Raw genomic sequence first — 6140 nt, forward strand, 5'->3', positions numbered from 1 at the left:
AGATGACATTATGTTGACATTAGTATTTGGGAAAAGCATCCAATGAGATTGTATATGATATTGATTTGCAATAGTATTTTGGTAGTTGTTTTGAAAAGTTATAAAAAAGAAAAAGGTAATTTATTAATTCAGTTATACTTATCAATTATTTAACGTTTGAAAAGGTTAAAATAAGGGTTCAAAATTCATAATTAGTCAACGTTTTAAAACCTGATGATTTCTGAGCCAGATTGTTGATCCAGAAGGGAATTAGTTAGGACCAAACTAATTCTGGTACGCTATAGGTCCTGGCGCAATTCCCCCTAAAACTCCCTCCCTTATATATTTATTATTATTTATTTATTTTTAAGCCGGTCTAAAATTTTATTAGGTTCCTTTTCAATCTTGTAAACTCCCATTTTTATTTTTATTTTTATTTTATTTATTCATTTTAAAACCCGATCCGAATCACTTATCCAGTGATTTGATAAGGATTTGTAAGTGAACGATCTATGCCAGTGATCTAGGTTTTAAAACATTGTAATCAATGGTAGAAATAGATCTTAGAGCCATCTTAGGAATTCCCATACCCCAAGTATTTTTTGAATAATATTTCCATACATGTATTTTGACGAGAGTTTCAAAATTAAATCAAAAGATATGGATCAATGTTAACTTAGCCATGTTTGATAAGTTTGTTAGTTAAAAAAAAGAATGGTCAAACCACCTTACAAAATCATTAATGTTGTCAGATAATCTCATTTAACATTAGGATTGTTATCTCCTTGAAAACATGGTTAAAATGGACCAAATTCTTTATTCATTGGTGGGAAAATGGAACAACATTTTAATAATTTAAATGGATCAAGTCCAATTATGAAAATATAAGTTGTTGTTTAAGGTTCGTAACATGGAACTGCCGAATAACAAAAATACCCTCAATGTTTAGGGTTAACAACATATAACACTTTTTAAATTATAAACCGTTGCTCCATGTTGTTAACCCTAAACAACTAGGAGTATTTTCCTTATTTAGCTTGACCTACGTAAGTGGAGCTAATTTTATTTAATTTTATGTCTTTGACAAACTTTACAAGAATATGCTAATCAAAGAATTCTTATATCAACAGGCAAAAGAAAAATAAGTAAAATTACAATAAATCACTTGCAAATCACCTTTCTCGACCCCTTGTTTGGCAACACCATCAACTTCCCTATTAAGTTCCTACAAATCATGTATAAAAAAAATATTAAAACCCACATACAAATCCATAATTTGGAGCCATATAGTCCTTAGAGCCCAAGGTACTTTCCACAGTATCCTACGCAAATTGTTGGTATTCATTGAATCACCCTCAACTTCCACAACATTCCCCATTTTATAGTTGACAATAACCTAAAGACTACTCAAGAAAGACCCCATCTCCGCTTCATTAGCCGAAGCTCTCCACAAAGCCTCGAATAAAAAACAAGGATATTACCTGAATAATCTCTAATTAAACCACCAACACCCGCTGGACTAAGATTACCAATCGAGCTACCATCAAAATTCAGCTTAATCATCCCTTCTCTCATAGGTTAAACTACAAATCATGTATGAAAAAACCCCAACACTCCTTCCTAACCAAAGCCCAACTAATTAAAGACTATAGAATTCTCCTTTTAACTCTCTCATCCTCACACATAATGTCAAACACCCTCCTATATGTTTCCTTCCAATTTTCCATACCACTGCAGCATGTAGAATTATGCAAACAACTTGACCACCTTATGTAATAAGGGAAACTTCAAATGGTTTAAAACTATTATTTGCCAAACCGAGATTAATCAGGTGAAAAACCACCAATTTCAAAGCCTAGAACCATTTATTATATCTAAATAGACACTTAAGAAAAAGATGATCCCTGTCTCTTCATCATTCTTTCATAAAAATAAACAGGCATTAACCAAAATCTTACCTCTCTTCCTTGAGATGTCCATAGTAAGAAGTCGATCCAAAGTTAACAACAATAGAAAAGCATGTATTTTATGCAAAACTAACCATTTCCGAAATCAGACCTTAACCAAAAATATCTATTAGCCAACAACTAAAGATATAGTTATTTTACTATAAACGCACCCACTGAATCTCATTCCCATACAGCTTCATCATCTCGCTCTGGACTACAGTAAATCCAACACAATATTGTATCTGCATCTAATATTATGAAAGGTTTGAAAGCCCCACTCAAACCATATGTTTTAGCATAACATCATGATCTTCTGTCAACTTAAACAATTTTAAGTATTTGAATTTCAAAGGAGAATCTCCCAACCACTTATGATGTCAATACATAATACCTTCACAATTCCCAACAATGTATCTGGTATTCCTCAAGAATGTATCTAGCGGTGAAACTATTAGAGAGTGTGATGAAATGTTTTTATCGGGTGGTCATCAGAATGGTAGGAAACAAGCCGGTTAGATGGAGCAGATTTATTAAAAACAATTCTTCCACCTAAGGACATATGCTTAGCTTTCCAAATATCCAATCTGACATGAAACCTATGGATAATAGGATCCCAAACTGACTTTGAAATCCCAACATCTGAAATGGACATCCCCAAATAAGCGATGATAAACTTTCTATAACTTTACAATCAGACAAATGTGCTAATCTCTTCACCATAAGATCGTCACATGCAACACCAAACATATTAGCTTTTCGAAAATTTACCTTAATTACGTAAAGCCACTTCACAATATCAAAATAATCTCCTCAAAAACTTAACATGCCCTTCATCAACATCACAAAATATCAGAGTGTTGCCCTTCATCTGCATAAAAGTAAATGGGAAAAAGTAGGTTAACAACCAGCTTAAAACCACAAAAGAAACCTTCCATCTCCATTTTCTTCATGAGCACGATACTTATTACTTCAGCATAAAGGTGAATAAGAAAGGAGAAAGTGGGTCTTGTCTAATCCCCTGAAGCTTTAAAAAAAACCGCAAGCTGCCATTGATTGCAACTAAAAAGGAGGTGAGTGGGGCTAAATTTCCAAGATACCCAAACTTATTCTAGTTTTCTATCTTGGATTGGAGCAATTTTATGATTTGATATATTTTTTTTTAGCAAGAGGCCATCTTGTAATATATTCCAACAGTTATTGAGGTTCTATTTGTTGGTGGAGGGAGACTAGAGGAATGGTATCAAAAAGTCCTCTAAAAATGTCTAACATGTTATATGCCCCATTGCAAATTTCCTTCCCCCATGCATGGAGGGAGGCCAATACTCCAACATCACTCTCCCCAGCAAAGAGTTGCAAACTATACAACAATGACCATTTCTCACCACAACAAGACATAGCCTCCTTCCCGAAGGAGCATTCCATACTAGTTTTACAAAAATGAGATTCGGATTATGAATTATTGTTTGGGCTCTGGAATTCGGTTCAGACTGATCTAGTTCGAACTGAAAATCAGTCTGGTTTCCTTGAAATCACCTGGGTCCATCATGGAACCTGATAAGTTTGTTAGGGAACCACACGATCTCGACCAGTCGAAAGTCTGGTTCCCACTTATTATATTTTTTAATTGTTTTTTTTTCAAGTTTTTAATTTATTTGGACTAATTGTCACACGCACAAGAGAATCGGGCCAATTCCCCAATTGATCAAGCGATTTTTTATGTAGACTGGATATCCAGATAACTTATTCACCCAACCCATCCGAGATTTAAAACACTATTCTAGACTAAAGATCATTGACATTGGTGCACTTAAGCCCTCCTTGGTAATTGATAGGTTTTAACCAGTGTATAGAAGTTATTGCCAATCTTGTATATAAATTCACAGATGTACATCCTTTTCATAAACCAATGAAAGAGTAAGCTAAAAGAAAAAACTAAGAAGAAAATAAATAAAAGCCGGAGCGAAACAATCCCCAATTTCTTTTTAAAAAATGTAGATTTCAATTCCGAATACGATATATTTTCTCGCCATATATTTCACATGTCTTAGACTCCTCCTTATAGCAATTATTCTTTTCCTTCGCAAATGCTAAGAGATGAGTTGAAAGTTAAGGTCCTTTATTGTATCTTCAAAAGGCTAATTTCTAATCTACTTGAAAAAATGGGTAGGGGGCCTGTTTTCTCCACTTAATTATCCAAAAAAAAAAAAAAACATATCCCTTGTTACGCAGCTTTATGTACATTAGATCGTGCACCAATAATAAATTTATATGTTCTTGATTGAAGGTTCAATTCTAATAACAATACTAAGACATCATTATTATTATTATTATCATATATCAACAAATTTGCACAACTACGTTTAGCATTTGTTTGGATATCTCGTTTATTATTGATAATTCATTATTTCAATACTTGGTTTGAAATTGTAGAGGAGGCCTTAAGGTTTCCAATAGTTCGCAAATCACTCAAATTTGACAATGGTTTGAAAGTTATGGCCCGAACAAGTTTTGTTTACAAGAAAAAACCATTTTGGTCAATGTAGATATCTAGTGACGTGTGGTGTGACAGCAATGCGGAACATATCACTAACGATTTTCGTTACATAAAATCTGCATGAAAATTTTTGGAATATTCTAAAACCTTCTAAAGGCTTCTGGGATGTTTTGGGTCGGTTCTTTGACACATTTTAACCTGTTAAACCCTAGGAATTTAGAGGAATATTACGAGGAAGATGCCTTGAACCCAAGTCTATAAAAATCTTTTAGTTCTAAATAGAAAATCAACCCAAAAGGTCCCTAGAAAATTCTAAAAATTAATAGAAAATCCCCCAAAACAACAAAATCATAGAAAAATTCCTAGATTAGGAAAAATAGCAAAAAATTCCCAGAAAGTTTCCCTGGAAATTATGTGTCGAAAATCTCAAGAAAAATCCTAGAAAAATACCCTAAATTCTAAGAAACCCTAGAACCTAGATCTAGAAATCCTAGAAAGGGCTAAATTTCTAAACCCTAATTCTCTCTCTAAAATTCCAATCCCTAATTCCGAACCCTAGGAATAAGATCTCTTAGATCCACAAAACCTTTAAAGCCAATAAGAGAAGGCACCATAGGTGTAAATCAACCCGCGATCTTGATATGAGCCCCAACTCTGAGTTTTCTTTGGTAAATTTCTCTCCTTTTTTTTACTTTAAGTTTTTAGTTTAACGTAGTTCTTTTATTTGCTTTTTTTGGTTTTTGAGTGATTTTAAGCTGGTACTATCCATAGTTCTTAGAAAGGGTTGATCTTTCGAGATCATTTATCTTTTGAATTGTAACTCAACCAATGGTTTAAAAAGCGGATCGATGACCCGGATCGAGCACCTCAAAAATCGATCCGGATCAGCGAATTGGCGATCCAGATCGGGAATCGGCGATCTAGATCGAGAATCGGGTGAATCGGTCAGATTAAAGCTTCAAAAAAATTCGAAAAAATTATTAAAATTCATTATAAATCTTGTTTTTTAGGAATTCAATAAAAAATGAGGGTACTCTATTAAGAATTTTCATTTCTTTGCATTAATATGCGAATATTGATATGTTTTTTCCCTGCATGAACTACTATTTACTATTTAATTTACGTCACACAAAAAGATAAACATAGAATTATCATGGAATAAGTATATCAACATACATGGACTACAATAAAGCATACAATTAGTAACATACGATCTAAAAATAAAATGACAGATGACGTCGTTCTTCTTCTTGGTCACGTTGGTGCCATCGATTGAATTCGTTTGACAATTTATTGATTCGATCTAAAAATGAATCATCGATATTAGCAGGCGTCTGACTATATCCAAATCCCTGAGTGTTAGTGTTTTGTTGTGTTTCTAATCCAAAATCCCCGAAGCTTGTCTATCCTTCATGCTCACCTACACTGTCATGCTCATCCCTACCTTATTGTTGTTGGGACTCGATATGTGAATAATATGGCTGGGATAGGGTGGCCTCGGAATCATCATCTCTCTCATTTTCCCTTAGACCACCTTCCCACTCTCCCTCATTAGGTGCAATATCACCGACATCTCCAACGATTTGTAGATACGTTGGCTGACTGCTTCCTCTTTCATGCTGCTCATCACCTTCTTCAAGATCTTTCTCACCGATAGCCTCAAGGAACGCTCTCTTGTGCAACACTGACTCCTCCTCTTCTACTACCCATTACTCTAC

This window comes from Amborella trichopoda, chromosome 6 (assembly GCF_054954075.1).
Source record: "Amborella trichopoda isolate Santa Cruz 75 chromosome 6, AtrichopodaSantaCruz75HAP2 v2.0, whole genome shotgun sequence".
Lineage (NCBI taxonomy): Eukaryota > Viridiplantae > Streptophyta > Magnoliopsida > Amborellales > Amborellaceae > Amborella > Amborella trichopoda.